The sequence below is a fragment of the Giraffa tippelskirchi genome, chromosome 10, assembly GCF_054371585.1.
Source record: "Giraffa tippelskirchi isolate mGirTip1 chromosome 10, T2T-mGirTip1v1.2.pri, whole genome shotgun sequence".
Classification (NCBI taxonomy): domain Eukaryota; kingdom Metazoa; phylum Chordata; class Mammalia; order Artiodactyla; family Giraffidae; genus Giraffa; species Giraffa tippelskirchi.
In genome coordinates, this window is record NC_137284.1 from 103,556,756 (window position 1) to 103,580,261 (window position 23,506).

The following is a 23,506-nucleotide window of genomic DNA, read 5'->3' on the forward strand; positions in this document are numbered from 1 at the left end:
GCGTCTTTTTGGTTGGCATGCCTTCATGCTTCAAGGAGGTATTTTCCTTTATTTTCTAAATAAAACTGAGCTGTAACACAGAGCTGTAACAATGATCTGTCGGAGAGCTGAGACACAGTCTGTCTGAGAGCTGTGACATGCCGAGGGCTTCAACGTCTGTCGCTTCAAATTTTTGTTGTGACGAGACAGAACCAAGGAAATTACACACTCCCCTGACATCTATGGTGCCGTGACTCAGATTTAACCTGGCTGAAACAACCTCAGCAGTCCTTGCAAGGAGGAGGCCAAGCACAGCAGGAGCCCAACTTGGCGAAAGCTCCCGTGGTAGAAATGGAACACAAAGAAAACCCAGCGCAGGGAAAGTGACAAGAAGCCCAGCGTGCTAGAAACTGGGACAGCGAATAACGAACTCAGCAGAAAGGCTCACGCGTCTCAGTCTCAGATTCCAGAAGGCCTGTGTTTAAGGTAGGAAATCCCTGCTCCTATGGCTGGAAGGACATATGCCTAACAAAATCTTAATTCCTTTACAATCTCTCCTTTCTTGTTTCCTTGAACCCCCCGTGAACAGGTGAGTGGCAGTGGGCACAATTGAGGGACTCTGGAGAGGCTACTCCTCAGTATATCCCAAAGGCTTCACTATCTGCTGAGCCCCAGTAGCTATTACCCAAGCCATTGGGGGTTCTTCTGTCCTTAATCTTCTTTGTTCCAAGGATCAGGCCAATGAAAACTGTGAGCACAGGTCAGGTATTTAGCAGATTTTCCATCAGGCTATGAAAGGGATTCCTTGGCACATTTTTCCCACTGCTTTTTCTTCTCGTCCTTCAGCTCCTCTCTCCTGGGACTTGAGCCTGGCCAAAACCCATGATGCCTGGCTTCAGGACCTAATGAATCTCAGGCTCTGATGTCTCATTGCAAAAATTCAGTGAGAGACACAGAGATAGGTAAGAGGTGGATTTGTTAGGATTCAGAGAGAAGCACACTCAGCACAGTGTGGGCCATTACAGAGGGCAAGGTCTTTGACCATAGAATTCGATCTGGCTAGTTTTTTCAAGCTGGGTGAATTCATATGCTAATGAGTGGGAGGATCATCCCAACCACTGGGGAACCACCCACTCCTCCCTCTTTTGACGGTGCCTTGGAGTGGTCGTGCCACCTCTGGGTGTGTCATTTAGCTTACAGATTGGGGATTAACATTTACTTGAATTTGACTTGCCATCTTGGACCCAATTGATTTTAATCAGTTTATGTTATGCCCTTGTGCTATGTCATTCTTTCAAAAGTTGTGCCCTGTCCCCTTCCTTCCTGTTTCATGCTCTTTTCCTGAGCCCAGTCCAGGCCCACAATGTTGCCTCTACAATCTTCTGGAGGGACAACCAGAAAATAGCTGGCCCTTGGGAGGGAAATACTCTATAATATCCGGTCTCTCTAGATATTCAGGCTTTCATCTTCCATGTTTCCTACAACATGTGCAACAACAGCATCTCTCAGTGAACCCGCTAGGGCAGGTGAAAGGCACACAATGCCTGCTAGAAGTCCATCTGTTGGCATCCCTTCAAAGGCAATTGGGCTTCCCGGGATAATGTTTGCCACTTTCGGAGTTAGCCCTGCAGGCTGTTTGGGCCCAAATCCTTACCACTCTTCTCCTAAAGTTACAAACATACCCCTGGATCTAATCTCCACTCCACTTTTATGGAACATCTGGTCTGTTGCCTCTTACCAATTTGTTCTTAAGCCAATTACTAACTCCTACAACCAGGACCCTGCCCCCTTGTAGGCAACATTGCTCCACCCAGCCTATTATTAAAATACTTTAATGCCCCTAACAGGGCCAGATAACCCACTCCTTTGTTATTACTTCTGTTATTACCTAAAGCCCTACAGCTTTTAGTTACTACTGAAGAACCCATTACACCCTCTCCAATAGAGAGGGACCAAAAACTATGGGAGGACAAAATTAACCCCCAGGTATGGGACCAGGGGACTCCTGGATGAGCCCACCAAGCTGAGCCAGTCATCATTAGGTTAGGATCCTAGTCGGTTTCCTAACTGGAAAAAATATCCCCTCAGAAGAGAGGCTTGGAAGGGACTACAGTCTCTAATAAATACATTTCTTGCGTGTGGGCTATTGGTCCCCATCAATTCACCGTGTAACACCCTGATCCTCTCAGTAAAGAAAAAGGACAGAACCTGGCAAATGGTTCAAGACCTCCTGATCATAAATGAAGCTGTAGTCCCCTTCCATCCCACACTACCCAATCCCTGTGTAATCTTGGGAGAAATCCCACCCAGTGCCAAATGGTTTACAGTCTTGGATCGCAAAGATGCATGTTTTTGCATACCACTGGCTAAAGAATCTCAATACGTTTTTGCCTTTGAGTGGGAGGCTCCAGGAGAAAAACACCAACAGATGACTTGGGCAGTATTACCTCAGGGGTTCAGAGATAGCCCCCACCTGTTTGGACAGGCCCTTAGAAGGGACCTCCTCGACCTGGACCTGGGGCCTAATGGGAAAATATTACAATAGGTAGATGACCTACTAATCTGCTCTCCAGATCAGAAAAATACCCAACAACAGGCAATTCAGGTTCTAAACGTTTTGGCAGAAAGGGGATGTAAAATCTCCTTTGCTAAGGCACAGATGGTTGAGACAAATGTCACTTACCTGGGAGTTTAGATTACACACGGGTCCAGGAGGCTGTCCTCTGATCGGGTACAAGGAATCCTCCATTGCACCCCCCCCCCCCCGACTCGAAAACAATTGTGAGCTTTCCTGGGGCTAACTGGATATTGTAGAATCTAGATACCCAACTATGGTCTAACTGCCCAGCCCTTATATGAAAGTTTAAAGGGATGGGATGATTCAGTCCCACTGATGTGGGGAACTTCTCAAAAGAAGGCAGAGGCTACACTAAAACAAGCCTTAACTCAAGCGCCTGCCTTGAGGTTGCCAAACCCAGAAAAAGCATTCCAATTTTATGTCCACGAAAGAGAAGGAATAGCCTTGGGTATGTTAACTCAAAGGTTGAGATCTGAGCCCAGCCTGTAGCTTACTTATCCAAGAGGCTTGACTCGACCGCCTGAGACTGGCGTCCCTGCCTTCGAAATCCTGCAGCTATTGTAATCCTGGTAGAAGATGCTTTAAAACTCCCTTTTAGGGGCAAGCTAACTATTTTTACCAGCCACCAAGGGAAACAACTCCTAAATGGAAGAGGCCATTTATGGATGTCTGATCAAAGAATCCTAAGATGTCAAGTAGTACTGATGGAAAATCCAGGCCTCACTATATCCCCTTGTGAGGTTCTTAACCCAGTCACCCTTTCTCTCATTTCACTCTTGTCTAGAAACGTTGGGCCACTGGACAAAACCCTGACAGGGATTGTCAGAAGATCCTCTGACCAATCCTGAGGCAATCTGGTACACTGATGGAAGCAGCTTTGTCTTGGATGGAAAAAGAAGAGCCGGATATGCAGTAGTCTCCAATTTTGAGACCATAGAGGCTAAACCTTTGCCACCAGGTACTTCAGCTCAATTAGCTGAGCTCATGGCCCTTACTTGAGCTTTAGAGCTGGGAAAAGGAAAAAGAGTAGCCATTTACACTGACTCCAAGTATGCCTTTCTAGTGGTACATGCACATGCTGCTATTTGGAAAGAAAGAGACCACTTGACCACCCGAGGGTCCCCAATCAAATATGGTGATCAAATCCTTAGACTCTTGGAGGCAGTCCATCTGCCTGCTGAGGTTTCAGTCTCCCACTGTAAATGACACTAAAAAGGGAGCACAGAAGTGGCACGAGGGAACCAAGCAGCCAATCAGGCAGCTAAGAGAGCAGCATTACAGAACAATGACCTAATAGGGGTTGCCACCTTAGTTCCACAGACTAATTTGCCAGAAACTCGTTCGTATACTGAAGGTGAGACTCTTAAAGCTAAGAGTGAGGGCTTTCAAGAAGATCATATGGAGTGGTTCCAAAAGGAGGGACTCGTTTTTCTGCCTGGGAACCTCCAATGAAAGTTGGTTAACTCCTTATATGCCACCACTCATTTAGGAGAAAAAGGCCCTCCAAAGATTACTAGAAAGGTCCTTCAGAAGAACAGGCCTCCAAACAACTATAAGGCAAGTGGTCTCCACTTGTCCCACTTGCCAGTTAAACAACCCTGAAGGAGCTCGAAGACCTCAGTTGGCCCAATCTGTCCAATGACATGGGGCCTACCCAGGAGAGGACTGGTAGATGGACTTCACTCAGATGCCAGTTTCTCAAGAGTATAAATACCTATTAGTCATGATAGATACATCCACAGGATGGATTGAAGGCTTTTCCACCCGGACTGAGAAGGCTGAGAAGGTGGTAAAAAAACTGCTCCATGAAATCATTCTGAGATTTGGTCTGCCCAGGTCATTACAAAGTGACAATGGGACATCATTTACTTCTAAGGTCACCCAAGGGGTCTCTAAAGCATTGGGCATTACTTATTATCTCCATCGTGCCTGGAGGCCTCAGTCTTCAGGAAAAGTAGAAAGAGCCAACCAATTCTTAATATCAGCAATAAAAAAAGATAACCCAGGAGACCTCCCTGGGATGGAAGGAAGATTTACCAATAGTTCTCCTCCACACCCATATTGCTCCTAAGGAACAGGTTGGTCTTAGTCCTTATGAGATGCTATATGGATGACCTTTAGTCTTCCTAGATCCAGAGGCTCAGACCCTCCAGTCTTATACCATGGACATTGGTCAATTCCAACAGGATATATGCTTGTGGGGTGTGAACCAGGACCCAAAAGATTCTAAGGAGTCACAACTATATGCTCCAGGGACCCAAGTTCTAATTAAAGCCTGGAAAGATGGGTCCCCAAAGGCTCAACTCCAGCCCACATGGAACGGCCCCTACACTGTAATACTTTTTACCCCCACAGCAGTCAAGGTACCAGGACATAACTCCTGGATTCACTACTCATGAATCAAGCCGTGGAAGAAAACAGAAGAGGACACTCAATACACCTGTGAGCCCCTGGGAGATCTCAGATACCTATTCAGAACTACAGATGAGTGCCATTCTAATGAACACCCCCAAAATCTAGTTTCTGGGGATAAGATTTCTAGGACAACTCTAAAGAGCCAACACAGCTTGGCAGGGGTTGTACTCCAAACCAAAACAGACAGGAGATAGATTTTCTGATCCCTAACAAGGAGGGACTTGAGCCATCCTGGTGATGGGAATTTGGAGTTGGGTAATGCCCCTACTATCCTTGTTGTGCCATATTGATGCTGCATATGATTTCTCCGTGTATTATCAATTGTCTAACCCCTTTTGTCTCTGCCCAAGTCAACAAGCTACAACATGCAGTGCCAGTTCAACAAGGATATATGAAACTACAGCTGACCACGGAAAACATCACTCACCATTAGATGGACACTGCTATAAGGACTCTGAGGCCTGAGACTAGCAAGAAGGGGAGACCCAAGCCCCTCGCCATCCCAGTTCAGCAGGAAGTAGCCAGAAAGACCTCGACACCCCTATTCCCAAAGAATTGGGCCACCCATCTCTTGAGGGGGGGATATCAGGTAGTTAGAATAGGAAAAAGGAGTCCAGAATGGTGGTGGCTAAAAGACAAGAAAGGGAAAAGCCCATGAAAATAAAACAAAGGAAGGTCCAAGGACCGGAATGAGGACCTCAGGTAGAACAAACAGCACTCCTGGCTAGCCCAATTTACATAGGACAGGCCAGGAGGAGGAGAAAAAACATATAGAAAGAGGAGCCAAAGGGCCAGGGGCCTCTCTTCCACCCTCCCTCTCCCTCTCTCCCACTCTCCTGCTCTCTCTCTCTCTCTTCTCTTCACGTTTTTTTGGGTCGGCATGCTCTCATGCCTTGAGGATGTAGTTTCCTTTATTTTCTAAACAAAACTGAGCTGTAACACAGAGCTGTAGCACTGATCTGTCCAAGAGCTGTGACACGCTGAGGGCTTTAATGTCCATCCCTTCAAATTTTTGTTGTAACGAGACAGAACCGAGGAAATTACATACTTCCCTGACAGGATAAATGACAGTCACATAGGATAAATGATCAGTTACATCAAACAGAAAGTCTTTATCTCTTCTCTCAGGTCTGGTCTTATACTGAGCTGTGTCTCCTAACTTTGATGAACAGAAGTGTTTTCAGAAAGATTCCTCCTGCCTTTGCTTAGAGGGTTTAGGCAAATACTTACGATCTCCTTTAATTTCTGTTATCTATTTAAACTCTCAAAGAAAGAACTAGATTGGTTTAAATAGTGAGCAATCAGAAAAGCATGAGCTAATGATGGAGATTCCTCATGTTACCACTTCATAAGCCAGCCTCAAGACTTATCACTCTCAGCTCAGGGGTCCAGGCCTGGTTCAGCCTGTAGCCTCAGGGTAAAGTTCATGTCAAGGATCACATGGTGTGTATCATGTATCACATGCTCTGACTTATAAAGGTAATGAACCTCTCAGAATAAGGGAGGGGCCATGTCAGTAGCCAATGGTTTGCATGGCATATTGAATTTAACATAACTACCAATAAAATAAGACAAGGAAATATCAGGTAACTTGCACATGACTTGTTATATGTCAAAAGAGTTTAGAGAAATAAGCTAAGTTTTACATTCAGTCAAAAAAATATTTTTAGGTGGAAAAAAATTACAACACAGGAAAGAACAGTAGGGCTTAGGCAAAGGCATGAAAGCAGAAATGAGCAAGATAAATGTGGGGTGGCTGGAGGGGTTTAACTATATTGGTTAGTTTCTACAAAGGACTGCTGGGGCCCCAGGCATTCAACTAATGGCTCCTAGTCAAGCTTTGTTGTTGTTGTTTAGTCACTAAGTTTACTAAGTTGTTTAGTCACTTTTGTGATCCCATGGATATTTAAGCTTTAGGCATCAACTAAAATGTACATTCTCATTCAGAGTGGCTTTCTGTGACTACCCATTCTCAAGGAGATTCATAACGTTTTCCGCTCTTAAACCATCCTGGGTTTTTTTCCTCCTTTGTAGCATTTATCAAATATTGCAATATTGATTTACTGTTATACTTATTTGTTTGACACAGCGGTTAAGTATATTGATCCTGAGAGTGATTGCCTGGATTTCAAAACTGATTCTGTCACTCACAAGCTTTGTGACCTTGGGCAACATTCTCTGTATCTTAGTTTCCTTATCCATACACTGGAAATAAAAATACTGTTCCACATTGAGTCATTTTGAAAGCAAACAAAAATATATACATTAAAAATATTTTATATGTTTATACATTTTTAATATTTTTTTTATAAAATATAAACCTAATGTCTAATAATAAGAGCAGATAAATAGCTTCAGAAGGAATGAAGAGGCTGAGCCAAAGTGGAAACGATGCCAGTTGCAGTTGTGGATGTCTCTGGTGGTGAAAGTAAAGTCTGATGCTATATAGAACAATACTGCATAGGAACATGGTAAGTCAGCTCCATGAATCAATGTAAATTGGAAGTGGTCAAACAGGAGATGGCAAGAGTGAACATTGACATTTTAGGAATCAGTGAACTAAAATGGACAGGAATGGGCACATTTAGATGGTCATTATATCTACTACTGTGAGCAAGAATCCCTTAGAAGAAATGGAGTAGCCCTCATAGTCAATACAAGAGTCTGAAATATAGTAGTTGGGTGCAACCTCAAAAATGACAGAATTATCTTGGTTCATTTCCAAGGCAAATCATTCAATATCATGGTAATCCAAGTATATAACCCAACCAATCATGCTGAAGAAGATGAAGTTGAACAATTCTATGAAGACGTACAAGACCTTCTAGAATTAACACCAAAACAAGATGTCCTTTTCATTATAGGGGACTGAAATGCAAAAGTAAGAAGTTAAGTGATAACTGAAGTAATAGGCAAGTCTGGCCTTGTAGTACGAACAGAGTTTTGCTAAGAGACTGCACTGATCATTGCAAATGCCCTCTTCCAACAACACAAAAGATGACTCTATGCAAGGACATCACCAGATGGTCAACACCAAAATCAGATTGATTAAATTCTTTGTAGCCAAATATGAAGAGGCTCTATACAGTCATCAAAAGCAAGACTGGGAGCTGACTGTGGCACAGATCATGGGCTCCTTATTGAAAAATTCAGACTTAAATTGAAGAAGGTAGGGAAAACCATTAGGCCTTCAGGTATGACCTAAATTAAATCCCTTATGATTATACAGTAGAAGTGACGAATATATTCAAGGCATTAGATCAGAGACCAAGTGCCTAAAGAACTATGGACAAAGGTTTCTAACACTGTACAGGAGGCTCTGATCAAAATCATTCCCAAGAAAAAGAAATTCAAAAAGGCAAAATGGTTGTCAAAGGAGACCTTAAAAGGAGCTAAGAAAAGAATAGAAGTGAAAGGCAAAGGAGAAAAGGAAAGATATACTCATTTGAATGCAGAGCTCCACAAAATAGCAGGAAGAGATAAAAATGCCTTCTTAAGTGAACAGTGCAAAGAAATAGAGAAAAAAAAATAGAATGGGAAAGACCTGAAATCTCTTTAAGAAAATAAGAGATACCAAGGGAACATTCCATGCAAAGATGGACACAATAAAGGACAGAAACAGTATGAATCTAATAGAAGCAGAAGATATTATGAACAGGTGGCAAGAATATATAGAACTATACAAAACAGGTCTTAATGACCCTGACGACCACGATGGTATAGTCTCTCACCTAGAGCCAGACATCCTGGATTGTGAAATCAAGTGGACCTTAGGAAGCATTATTAAAAAAGAGCTAGTGGAGGTGATATGATTCTACCTGAGCTATTGTAAATCCAGAAGATGATGGTGTTTAAGTGCTGTACTCATTATGTCAGCAAATTTGGAAAACTCAGCAGTGACCACAGGACTGGAAAAGATTAGTTTTCATTCCAATCCCAAAAAGGCAATATCAAAGAATATTCAAACTACCCCACAATTTCACTTATTTCACATGCTAGCAAGGTAATACTCAAAATCCTTCAATCTACGCTTCAACAGTACGCAAACTGAGAACTTCCAGATGTGCAAACTGGTTTCAGAAAAGGCAGAGGAACCAGAGATCAAATTGCCAACATCCATTGGATCATAGGAAAAACAAGGAAATTACAAACAACATCTACTTCGCTTCCTTGACTATGCTAAAGCCTTTGACTGTGTGGATCACAGAAAACTGTGGAAAATTCTTAAAGAAATTGGATTACAGACCACCTTACCTACCTCCTAAGAAACCTGTATGCAGGTCAAGAAGCAATAGTGAGAACTGAACATGAAACAATGGACTGGTTTTCCAAATTGGGAAAGGAGTACTTTAAGGCTGTATATTGTCACCTTGCTTATTTAATTTATATGCAGAGTACATCATATAAAATGCTGGACTGGATGAAGCTCAAGCTGGAATCAAGATTGCCAGGAGAAATATCAACAACCTCAGATATGCGGATGACACCACTCTAATGGCAGAAAGTGAAGGGAAACTAAGAGCCTCTTGATGAAGTTGAAAGAGGAGAGTGAAAAACTTGACTTAAAACTCAATATTCAAAAAACTAAGATCATGGCATCCAGTCCTATCACTTCACTGCAAATAGATGGGGAAAAAATGGGAAGGAACAATGACAGAATTTATTTTCTTGGGTTCCAAAATCACTGAGGATGGTGACTGCGGGCATGAAATTAAAAGACACTTGCTCCTTGGAAGAATAGCTATGACAAAACTAGACAGCATATTAAAAAGCAGCACTTTGCCAACAAGGTCGATATAATCAAAGTTATGGTTTTTCCAGTAGTCATGTATGGATGTGAGAGTTGGATTATAAAGAAGGCTGTGTGCCAAAGAACTGATGCTTTCAAACTGTGGTGCTAGAGAAGACTCTTCAGAGTCCCTTGGAGAGCAAGGTGATCAAACCAATCAATCCTAAAGGAAATCAACTCTGAATATTCACTGGAAGAACTGATGCTGAAGTTGAAACTCCAATACTTTGATCACCTGTTGTGAAGAGCTGACTCATTGGAAAAGACTGATGATGGGAAAGATTGAGGGCAAGAGGAGTAGAGGGAGACATAGGATGAGATGGTTAGATGGCATCAGTGACTCAATGGACATGAGTTTGAACAAACTCCAGGAGATAGTGAAGGACAGGGAAGAATGGCATGCTGCAGTCCTTGGGGTCACAAAGAGTTTGACATGATTTAGTGACTGAATAACAACAATATACTATATGAACAGAAAATAATGAATGTTGGCAAGGATGTGGCAAAAGTCTGTGCATTATTGGTGGGAATGTAAACCTACCAATAAATGTATAGCCACTGTGGGAAAAATAACCTGATTGTCCCTCAATAATTAAAAATAGAATTACAATATTTCAGGAATCCCACTTCTGAGTATATGCACCAAAGATCTAAAATCTAGGTCTCAAAGAGATATTTGTATACCCATGTTCATAGCAGCATCATTCATAATAGCCAAAATGTGGAAGCAAACCAAGTACTCACCTACAGATGAATGGATAAGTGAAATATGGTGTGTGTGTGTGTGTGTATGTATGCAATGAAATATTATTCAACCTCAAGAAGGAAGAAAATTAGGACATATTGTACAGCATGGATGAATCTTGAGAACACTTTGCCAAGTCAAGTAAGCCAGCCACAAAAATACAAGTAATTTTTATTCCACTTATATGAGGAGCTTAGAGTGATCAAAATCAAGGAGAGAGGAATGGTGGTTTCCAAGGGCTGAAAGGAGAGGGGAAGGGGAACTTATTTAATAGGCATAGAATTTCAGATTTTCAGGATAAAAAGAGTTCCACACATGTATAGCGGTTATGGTAGCACAGCACTATTAATGTTTAATGTCACTGAAGTGTCCACTTAAAAATGGTAAAGATGGTAAATTGTATACATATTTTACCACACTAACAAACAATGGATAAAAATACTGTTAACCCTTGAAAAACATGGATTTGATCTGCATGGGTTCAATTGTAAATGTTTTTCAATAGTAACTATTACAAGTAGTTTAATGGCTATACTCCAATATAAAATGAAAGTTAAAAAAAATACTCCAATACGACATGATCCTAATTTGGTTGAATCTGCAGATATAGAACTATGAACATGGAGGAACCTCAGATACTATGCGGAGGCTGTAAGTTTTATGAGGATTTTCAACTATACAGAGGATTGTTATTCCTAACCCTTATGTTTTTCAAGGGTCAGCTGTAGGTATAAGTAACCCTAGGAGCAATAAGATATAGTTAAATAACCAGGGAAAAAGAAACTACAGGGACTTAAGTTTCACTCTGATCAAATGAAACATGCAAATAACTTTTCTTTATAACAAGGTACTGAAAATGCTACTATATTGAGTGCTAGGTAGAGTATCATACAGGAGCTGCTTCCAAGGACTAAGGGAGAGTGTGAGGGGAAGGTTAAATGCACCAAACCTTTGTTCCACTCAAAGAGTAACACCAAACTTAGCCATTGATGGGTAATATTTGTCCTAAGTATTGATGAATAATGACAAAGTTTCTAATAGAATACTAATATAAAAGTTAAAATAACAATGCTTATTCTGTCCTCTATCCAGACACAAACTTACTTTCTCATAGACTAGTTGCTCACTTTCTCTCTTCTTCAAATTATAAATACTTAATATTTTATTTAAAATATCTGAATATATATGATATATTATAGCTATATTATGATCTCAGGCTTATATTATATTTTTAATTTATAGGTAAAAAATAGAGATTATAGAATTATTCTTAAAAATCACTAGTCCTTTGATGAATGAAGGTGGTAAAATATATAGTAGAGATGTTAGGGGATTTGTTTTAATAACTAGAAAAGAATTATAATTTCTAAAACAATAGTAACATGAACTTGGGTATAATTTAAGAACAAAATGTACTTTAAAATTTTTTCAATAAATTTTAAAATATTTTGAAACATTTGGCTTCAACTATTCACTTGTTTAGAATATTATATAGATAGACCATAGAAATGCACATCAGTTCAAACTCAGGCCAAAATAATACAGATTTTTAAACTGGTTATTTGAGAATTAATGAGATTTCATGGCTGGAGCAGTATAAGCACAAACTATGTCTTGCCATTGACCAAAAAGGCCTGAATATTTTCTCTCAGTTCAGTTCAGTTCAGTCGCTCAGTCGTGTCCAACTCTTTGCAACCCCATGAACCGCAGCACGCCAGGCCTCCCTGTCCATCACCAACTCCCGGAGTTTACACAAACTCATGTCCATTGAGTCAGTGATGCCATCCAACCATCTCATCCTCTGTTGTCCCCTTCTCCTTCTGCCTTCAATCTTTCCTAACATCAGGGTCTTTTCAAATGATCAATTCTTCGCATCAGGTGGCCAAAGTATTGGAGTTTCAGTTTCAACATCAGTCCTTCCAATGAACACCCAGGACTGATCTCCTTTAGGATGGACTGGTTGGATCTCCTTACAGTCCAAGGGACTTTCAAGAGTCTTCTCCAACACCACAGTTCAAAAGCATCAATACTTCTGCGCTCAGCTTTCTTTATAGTCCAACGTTCACATCCATACATGACTACCAGAAAAACCATAGCCTTGACTAGATGGACATTTATTGATAAAGCAATGTCTCTGCTTTTTAATATGCTGTCTAGGTTGGTCATAACTTTCCTTCCAAAGAGTAAGCGTCTTTTCATTTCATGGCTGCAATCACCATCTGCAGCGATTTTGGAACCCCCCAAAATAAAGTCAGCCACTGTTTCCATTGTTTCCCCATCTATTTTCCATGAAGTGATGGGACCGGATGCCATGATCTTAGTTTTCTGAATGTTGAGCTTTAAGCCAACTTTTTCACTCTCCTCTTTCACTTTCACCAAGATAAAGCTTATTCCTACTTCTGCCTCTTGTGATCCTTTTCTTAGAATATTTACTTTAGAAAACTTTTCAATGTCAATTCTTTCTCTGCCCCTTAAAAAAAAAAAACCTTTTTGCTAGTTTTATAACCCAGAATGACTTTCTCCAAGACTCTGGAGCCCAGTCTTTGCAATGTTATCATCTAGAATATAGTACTCTTATCTGACAGTTTCTGTGGGAGGGCAGAAGCCTAATTTAGATGGGCACCAATTAGGACTTCCCTGGTGGCTCAGACAGTAAAATATCTGCCTACAATGTGGGAGACCCGGGTTTGATCCCTGGGTCAGGAAGATCCTCTGGAGAAAGAAATGGCAACCCACTCCAGTACTCTTGCTTAGAAAATCTCATGGACAGAGGAGCATGGTAGGCTAGAGTCCATGAGGTCACAGAGTTGAACATGACTGAGTGACTTCACTTTTCACTTTCATTGCTTAAAAACACATCATTTGTTTCAGGGGAGCTGAGTTCAGTTTCTCTGCCCAAGAGCAAGAGTCAGAATAGTCTTCCTTGCTTTTTTTCTTTAAATTTGTTTAGTTTTAAATTGAAGCATAATTGCTTTACAGAATTTTGTTGTTTTCTGTCAAACCTCAACATAGATCAGCCATAGGTATACATATGTCCCTTCCCTCTTGAACCTCCTTCCTATCTCCCTCCCCATCCCACCTCTCTAGTTTGATACAGAGCCCTTGATTGAGTTCCCTGAGACATACAGCCAATTCCCATTGGCTATCTATTTTACATATAGTAATGCAAGTCTCCATGTTACTCTCTCCATACATCTAATCCTCTCCTCCCCACTTCCCATGTCCATAAGTCTCTTCTCTATATCTGTTTCTCCATTGCTGCCCTACAAATAAATTCTTCAGTACCATCTTTCTAGATTCCGTATATATGCATCAGTACACGACATTTATCTTTCTGATTTACTTCACTTCCTTGCTTCTTTAATTCAGTGTCAATGCAATTTTTGCATTGACACTATGATAGATATGGTCCCAAACAAACCAACAAACCCAAAACATTATCTCAACTGCTGTTGTTACTATTGTCTATAGTGATAAACTGGCCTCAGGCATTTCTCGTCTAGACCAACGTCATACAGCCGCCTCAAAAGTGAAAAGCTTTACTGAATTGATGGAAGATACCATCTCCATTCCAGTTCCAGATCCCAGTAAGGGATCCACAAGAAAGAAAGGGAAATAAGGGAAGTAGCTCTCTTCCTGAGTGTACAGCCCAGAAAAGAGAGGAATTTTGTGCAGAGACAATAATTTTCCACTTTCAGTTCAGTCGCTCAGTCGTGTCCGACTCTTTGTGACCCCGTGGACTGCATCATGCCAGGCCTCCCTGTCCATCACCAACTCCCAGAGTTTGCTCAAACTCATGTCCATTGAGTCTGTGATGCCATCCAACCATCTCATCCACAGTCAGTCGTCCCCTTCTCCTCCTGCCTTCAATCATTCCCAGCATCAGGGTCTTTTCCAATGAGTCAGCTGTTAGCATCAGGCTTTGGCCAAAGTATTGGAGTTTTAGCTTCAACATCAGTCCTTCCAATGAACATTCAGGACTGATTTCCTTTAGGATGGACTGGTTGGATCTCCTTGAGGTCCAAGGAACTTTCAAGAGTCTTCTTCAACACCACAGTTCAAAAGCATCAATTCTTCGCACTCAGCTTTCTTTATAGTCCAAATCTCACACCCATACATGACTACTGGAAAAACCATAGCCTTGACGAGATGGACCTTTGTTGGGCAAAGTAATGTCTCTACTTTTTAATATGCTATCCAGGTTGGTCATAACTTTTCTTCCAAGGAGTAAGCATCTTTTAATTTCATGGCTGCAGTCACCATCTGCAGTGATTTTGGAGCCCAGAAAAATAGTCTACCACTGTTTCTGCATCTATTTGCCATGAAGTTATGGGACTGGAGGCCATGATCTTAGTTTTCTGAATGTTGAGCTTTAATCCAACTTTTTCACTCTCCTCTTTCACTTTCATCAAGAGGCTCTTTAGTTCTTCTTCACTTTCTGCCATAAGGGTGGTGTCATCTGCATATCTGAGGTTACTGATATTTCTCCTGGCAATCTTGATTCCAGCTTGTGCTTCCTCCAGCCCAGCGTTTCTCATGATGTACTCTGCATATAAGTTAAATAAGCAGTGTGACAATATACAGCCTTGACGTACTCCTTTTCCTATTTGGAATCAGACTGTTGTTCCATGTCCAGTTCTAACTGTTGCTTCCTGACCTTCATACAGGTTTCTCAAGAGGCAGTTCAGGTGGTCCGGTATTCCCATCTCTTTCAGAATTTTCCACAGTTTATTGTGATCCACACAATCAAAGGCTTTGGCATAGTCAATAAAGCAGAAATAGATGTTTTTCTGAAATTCTCTTGCTTTTTTGATGGTCCAGTGGATGTTGGCAATTTGATCTCTGGTTCCTCTGCCTTTTCTAAAACCACCTTGAACATCTGGAAGTTCATGGTTCACATTTTGCTGAAGCCTGGCTTGGAGAATTTTGAGAATTCCTTTGCTAGCGTGTGAGATGAGTGCAATTGTGTGGTAGTTTTAGCATTCTTTGGCATTGCCTTTGTTAGAGATTGGAATGAAAAGACCTGAAGAAGACCTGAATCTTCAAAGGTAAGCACAATTATACAGAACTGGGTTTCAAAGAAAAACCCTTTTTGTATTGTACTTACTCATTGCTTTCTGTGGGGGTGATAATTTACTGACATTTAATGAATAAAATGGATAAAAGAACATTGAGAGAAAATTGGACAGGGTGTTCAGATAACAAAGACTATTCTGCCTTTTATTTTTTCTTATTCCTCAGTAGGGTATAGATTTACTAAAACTATGGGACAAAATAGCTCTTGTTCCAGAAACTGCCTCTGCAGGTGGAGGGAAGTTGTGAATAAATATGAATGTAAAGATATTGGTAAGACACAGGAGGACAGAAAGTTGTAAACTCTTCCAAGTATCTACTCCTTATGTTAGCTGTTATTGTTTAAAACTATGTGACAAAAAAAGATCTTACTAAAACACAATTACCATTGTCCTGTTATTAACTCAAGGTAGAAATCACCCTGGCGGGATGATATGGGAGAATGGCATTGAAGCATGTAAATTACCATATGTGAAACGAAACGCCAGTCCAGGTTCAATGCATAATACAGGGTGCTCAGGGCTGGTGCACCAGGATGACCCGGAGGGATGGGATGGGGAGGAAGGTGGGAGGGGGGTTCTGGAAGGGGAAAACATGTACACCCATGGTGGATTCATGGCAATGTATGGCAAAGCAAATACAATATTGTAAAGTTAAAAAATAGAAAATAAACTAATTTAAAAAAAAAAGAAAAATGGAAGTTCATTACAAGTGAAGTATTTTGAAAAAATAAGCTGAAACAACTTGATGTGAGTGAGAGGATGGCATGATTCATCCAAGAACATGGCATTATATTTAAATTTCATTGCAGCTGGAGGCAACATTTTAAGGTAAAACAGTTTAGATTCTATCTAACCTTTCAAAGAAAATATCCAAAGTTTGTTTTTCAGGTGTTTGACAGAGACTGTTTTATTTGGCGGCCACCCTTCCTGCATACCTTGAATTTCCATAACTAGATCATCTCTGCCTTCACCTATCACTCAAATAAGCAGCTTATAGGAGTGATTAACACTAAAACTATTGATTAATCAGAAAATCATAATGATTATTGATAATAGACTTCAGAACCCTGAGATGGTTATAACAATTAAAGTGAGAATATTAAATTTTAAAATATGAAACTTCAATACTATGTAAACCTATTAATTAATTCTAATTTGAAAATAAACAAGCTAGTTTTCTCTTATGCTTAATCTACTTTGGGGGAAAAATCTATAAGTAGAATAATTTTCCTTGACTTTTAAAGACCTGAAGATTGAGAGAGGTGCCAGATAAGAGAAAAATTTCCCTGCAATTACTCACAGTTTGAGGGAACAATGGCAAATGTTTCAATATTTGAAGACAAGGTGACAATGGTATTTTACATGTTGATTAGTGCTCCTGGTTAAAAAGGATATCAGGTATAACCCTAAGATTATGCCATCAACCTTGCCATCTTTTTCATATTTGCTTGACTTTCATGGTTGGAAAAATTACGCAGTTTTGAAAAATTCAAATGAAAGAAAAAATGGGGAAGGTACATATATGATCAAAAACATATCGGTTTACTTGGTGTGAAATTTAACAATAGCAAAGATTTATAAATGCATACATAAAAATTAGCTAAGCAGTTATTTGTTAACTGCTTACCAAAAATATCATAGGGAAAAGGCTTTTAAACAATAATTCATCACTACAAAATTGGCTGTCTGTGAATATAATAATCTCTTTCAGCAGAACAATACACTTATTAAAAAGTATAATTTGCTGTTTCATCGTACCTTCTATCCATCTTGGATTTGAAATGCTAATCACTCATGGCTTGCTGCTGTTGTTTGCAACACCTTTAAAATTCATTACAAACTATACCAAGACTGTAAACACCTGTATATTTCTGCATACATATGTATAGAAAATCAATATTGCTCTGCTAAAGTGTTTGAAAAAGTATTACAACTATCTCAGCAGTTCTACCGGTTGGTTACTACTTTGATTTCCCTTTACGGTATTTTTTATGTTTTTGCAATATGAAAAAAATATATGGCCCCAGTTTACTTATCCTTCTTGTTGGTAGAAAGATAGTTCACCAAGTCAATTAAAGTTTCTTTTGGAATGTATCTTTCAAAGTGTAAAAAAGTCTTTATCCAGATGCTAAAATGAGCAAATGAATATTTATCATAATTTAACAGGTCCTTTCACAGGATCCCTCCTACACAGTCATTCTCAGGCTACCAAAAAAAAAAAAGAGAGAGAGAGTAGTTTCCTTGGAGACAATACTGAATAAACCAACTAACATTCCTAAGCCTTTGTTTGAGTATTTTTCAAATGTTTTGGAAAATTATCACAGGAGTCTATACAGCCTTCTTTCTAAGAGCAAAACATTGGCTAGATTGCAAAAAATTTTGCCAATTTATGACTCTCTAAATGAGGGGCATTTATCCACTCTTTCAGGTTAATCTAAGAACTCTTGATTTAAAATAAATTTTAAGAGGATAGTGTGCACATCAAGTGAGAATAGATCCACCTGGGGATAAGAGCAGGAACCAAATTATTCAGATCTCCACTTCTTAAAGAACACTGACTATAGGTATTTGAATATCAATCTTCAAAAAATATATAGCACAAGTCACATTGTAAATTTTTCTGCTTGATTTAAGAGAAAAAGAATAGGGCATTCTATCAAATGACTTCATTTTTTCACTCTAGTAATACTTATTACCAATGTGACTGGAGGTAAATTTTTTACCTTCTGTTCACTGTCCATTGGCAACATAAAGAGAGTTTTGTCTGCACTAGGTAATTCCTGACACATAGTTGGTCCTCATAAAAAATTAGTTTATTCTAAAGTTAAGGAAAAACAATATCAATGTATAATTCTACAGCATACTTCCATTTTAACCTCAAAGTCTACAGGGAATAAGATAGAGCATTTGTTTCTATTTGGGGGTGAACCTACCTGTCAGAAACATAATTTGCACAGTGTCATAAAGGAAGTACAGTAAATACCAGCACCTAGACTTGAACTCATTTTCTTGAGATAAACCCAGAATACCGCCATGCTCCTGTTACTTAGTTAAATGGCCATTTAATGGTGCTAATGGGGTTCTGTAAAAATTCCAAATCTAAATTATCTGCCTATTTCTTTATTTTTGTCCACATAAAATAAGTAGCATATTCACTGTTTGGGGAAGAGATAGTTTCTCTGTTTGTGACTACCACAGTGACTCTTTCAGTCTCAAAACAGTTGGGTAAATATTCACATGTGTTCTCAGGAAAGTCCAGGCAATTCAAGTTATGCAAAAGCAAATGCAAATACTTCAGTCTAGGGTATTAAGTATTCTTTCAATAAATAGAAGGGCCTCTTAAGTGGGAGGACCATCAGGTGCTAGAAAGCAGAGTATAAGACAGCTTGGAGCTCATGTTCCCAGAAAATTCTGTTCAGCATGAGGTAAGGGGACACTGTCAACATCACAGGGAAATTGTGGGGCAGCCTGGAGAGGCCCAGCAGCGTGCAAGGACGTGGTGACCTGGGAGCCCATGAAAACCGTGTCTACTGTTAATCTTCCTTACATTATTCTGTTAGTTTCTGTCACAGCACTTATTACTATCTTTACTTTGTTTAACATTACTTGTATGTATCTCTTTTCCAGGGGGCAACTATAAATCAAAAAAGCCAGTGTTATGTCTCTGGTTTTCTACCACTGGCTCCTCAGTTCCTGCAACAGTGCCAGGTAGAGAAGAGACACAAAACACGTATTTACTGAATGAATGAATGGTGCCCAAAGCAATGTTAGGAGCAGTGTACATCAGTAAAAATGAGAGCATATGTTAGTGCATTCATGGCTGTAGCTAGAAGATGCTAAATGAGAAACTGTGGTCCCTTATTTTGTTGATGAAAACAGTTATATATATGCAATAACAGCCAGTTGAGAAACAGAAAATGAAAAGTTTTATTTTTTATTTTTTTGTTATTGCAAACAAGATTTTCACTGTACCATAGGAACTGTATGAGGCTAAAAGGTTAAAGGTTTCCTTGACCTGGCTTTATAGATGGGTGAGCACTATGAAACTATCTTAACTCTTTTGTGCCTTTTTCCTGACTACTCTGTAATTTGGCACGTACAAATATTCTGGCATCAGAAAAAATAGATTATCAGTTATCTTTATACCTGTTTAGTTAAATGTTTGGAAGACATAAACAATTTTAATCAATTCAGATATTAAAATCCCACTGTACTCAATTTATCATGTATTGTCATCAGCAGATACAAGTACCAAAATTTTCTTTTGTATTACATTTTTCTGCTTCCCCTGCAGCAATACTGTTGGTATAAAAACCTAACAATCATTACCTAAATCACATATAGAAGTTCAGTGAATGAAAAATCCTGTTTTTTAGTGTGTCACAATTCTAAAATTTCTATATTCTGAATCTAACATGTTAAGAAATTCTTCCAACCACCTGAGCCCATGTTCTGTTTCTCCTTTGGTCATAACTGAACAAACAAGACTGAATTTTTAAATCCTACACTCATCACTGACTCAGTGGACATGAATCTGAGCAAACTCTGGGAGATAGTGAAAGACCAGGAAGCCTGGCATGCTGCAGTGCATGCGATCACAAAGAGTAGGACAGAATTTAGCCACCGAACACCAAAAACAAAAGTTACTAAAGAAACAAATCTTCGTCATCATTTTACCTTAGCTATGCCTTTTTCAAACACTTGGTGAACACTTCACGTGTTTGCCTCACCCCAAAACAAAACCTGGCACTGAGCCCTCTTTTCAGTTAAGTTAATGGGCTCTTCTCAAAAAAGGAAGAATTAGGGAATTCAATGGTGTTTTATGGGCCTGATAATCATGAAAACTCTGTACAAAAGTGGATTAGGTTGCTACTTCATTTGAATCACAGAGTAATTAGATTCTTCCTTTTGGGAATATTTTCACATATGTGTTTAGAAATAGTTATTTTAAGGCCAAACTGCAATTTGAAGCCCCTGGCTGGCACTCAGTCATCCATTTATTCATTATTTCATTTATTCATGTATTAAGTGCCTACTATATGTCAGATATCATATGCAGGGCTAGGGTTTCATGGTTGAAACAAAAGCAAAAAGAGAGTTTCTGTCTACAAGGTTCTTACTATATGATGAAAAACTAGGCAAGTAAACCAGAAGTATAGTGGAGTGTGTCATTCAATAAGCTGGAGATAAACAAAGTGTAAAAGAGAACATATGTACGGGTGACCTAACAGCCAGGGCAGCAGGGTGTGAGGGTAGGGGATCTTAGGAAAATCTTCCACAATAAACTGATATGTTGACTGGGTGTGAAAAACCAAGTTTATATGATTCAGGCAGAGAAAGAAAAGGCCTCCTAAATGCAGAAGGCAGCATGCTAAAAAATACAGGAGAATGAAAAACATAGGCTGCCGTTCTTTCTGCTGCAGGTGGTTGGTGAAGAATCAGGAAGCTATTGTCTGGTGTTGACTCTTAAAGGAAGCCACACCATTAGGAAGATGTCAAATTAGGAAGCTACTGCCTCCTGAATCAGGAAGCTACCTCTACAACTATTGGCTCTAGAACCACGATGCTTCTGCAATTATCTAACTTCCCGTAATGGATTCCCTTAACCTCAGGCTATTCAGTTCTGAATCCAAGTCTCAGTCAAGTGCATTCAATGTATACACAGAGCTGTGGATGCAAGGGAGTGTGAAAAAATGTAACTTTTAGCCCTCTATTTTTTATACTGTAGAACAGATTCAGAATGAGTAGTGAATGACCCAAACCCAATTTGTGCCAGAGATTTCAACTTAAAATTACAAGTAAAAATAATTATTTATCCATTTTCGATACCAACTGTAAAACTGGCCTAAATTTGTCTATGACAAACTTTAAAAGTAGTATAAGTAATATACAATAATAAATATCACAGATTCTCTATCATAAAAACAACTACATACTGAAAAGGAGTACGTCAAGGCTGTATATCGTCACCCTGCTTATTTAATTTATATGCAGAGTACATCATGAGAAATGCTGGGCTGGAGGAAGCACAAGCTGGAATCAAGATTTCCAGGAGAAATATCAATAATCACAGATATGCAGATTATACTACCCTTATGGCAGAAAGTGAAGAAGAACTAAAACGCCTCTTGATGAAAGTGAATGAGGAGAGTGAAAAAAATTGGCTTAAAGCTCAACATTCAGAAAACTAAGATCATGGCATCTGATCCCATCATTTCATGGCAAATAGATGGGGAAACAATGGAAACAGTGAGAGGCTTTATTTTTTTGGGCTCCAAAATCACTGCAGATAGTGATTGCAGCCATGAAATTAAAAGACGCTTACTCCTTGGAAGGAAAGTTATGACCAACCTAGACAGCATATTAAAAAGCAGAGACATTACTTTGTCAACAAAGTAATGTCTGTCTCCTCAAGATTATGGTTTTTCCAGTAGTCATGTATGGATGTGAGAGTTGGACTATAAAGAAAGCTGAGTGTCGAAGAATTGATGCTTTTGAACTGTGGTGTTGGAGAAGACTCTTAAGAGTCCCTTGGACTGAAAGGAGATCCAACCAGTCCATCCTAAAGGAGATCAGTCCTGGGTGTTCATTGGAAGGACTGACGCTGAAGCTGAAACTCCAGTCCTTTGGCCACCTTATGCGAAGAGCTGACTCATTTGAAAAGACCTTGATGCTGGGAAAGATTGAGGGCAGGAGGAGAAGGGGATGACAGAGGATGAGATGGTTGGATGGCATCACTGACTCAATGGACATGGGTTTGCATAGACTCTGGCAGTTGGTGATGGACAGGGAGGCCTGGCGTGCCTGAGGTTCATGGGGTCGCAAAGAGTCAGACATGACTGAGTGACTGAACTGAACTGATGACCTTCTAAACATTTCCTATTCTTAATTGTATATGTTTCTGAGGTTGAAAAAGACTCACTAACAGAGAACAATATTTAATGCTTGTCATATCATGAATTCCAAAACTTAAGGGGATGAGGATCCAATGGTCCAAGCCACTGACTATCAAGCATTTTATTATCTTTACATCATGTTAGGGCCTGTGACCTCTACTATGTCCATATCATACGCTGAGCTTTCTCTGATCAAGTTATTCTTTCCTACTTTCTCAATTGTTTTTATATTTGTCCTATTATAACCAAAGTTCTAAATACATTAAAATGTCAATCAATTAAAATTATAGCTCTCATGTCTTTGACCTACAGTCGGACTTTTAAGGTCACTCTTTTGCCAGGTCAGGAAGAATTCTCAGAAATATCACCGTTAAAGGAAAGGTAGTATTAGGGGACCCTGAAAAGAAAGGAGGTGTAAACACAGGAATAAAACTGAGAGAATAATGTCATGAGAGCAAAGGGGAGAAGAGTTCAGTTAGAGGTGTTTGGACAAAAAAATGAAATGGCCAGGGTGAAAGAGAGAAAAGGATCAAAAAGTCCTCCTTGGGTTTGGAATTCAGAGCTCAAAGTTGGGGAAAGCAGTCTGAGCAGTGTGCCGGGAGAGGGTCTGGCTTTGAAGAGGAAAAACTGAGTGACAGCTAGACTCAAACATTACTTTTATGGAGGATTTTTGTTTGGTTTGGTTTGATTTGATTTTAATGAGATCACTAAACATCATTAAATGACACAGAACACATTTTAAGAACCAATCCCAATGTTTAGTCCAGTCTTGAAATGATGATACCGCTTATTTGGCATTTATATGCTGGGTTGATAAAAATAGTCTGAAGTATTTCAACTTTTATGCCTGAAAGAGGCAATATGCCTCAGTATGTCTCACTCTACTGGGTGTTGTGAGTACAGAATCAAAGACTTGCTGACTGTCCAGTCATTATTTAGAGAACCCATCGGGGTCACACACACACACTAGGTGTGTTTAAAAATCTGTGGGGGCAATGCGGAATTTTACAAATAAAATCTGAAATTGAA

At 39.6% G+C, this 23,506-nt stretch overlaps 1 long non-coding RNA gene across 1 annotated transcript; it reads left to right on the plus strand.

Annotated features, from left to right (window-relative positions):
* Positions 1-236: 236 nt before the first annotated feature.
* On the plus strand, positions 237-22,761 carry LOC145524610 (uncharacterized). Its single transcript, XR_014067712.1, has 5 exons — positions 237-465; positions 3,342-3,515; positions 4,913-4,999; positions 5,323-5,561; positions 21,576-22,761. It is a non-coding gene; the product is annotated as an uncharacterized LOC145524610 (long non-coding RNA).
* Positions 22,762-23,506: the final 745 nt, after the last annotated feature.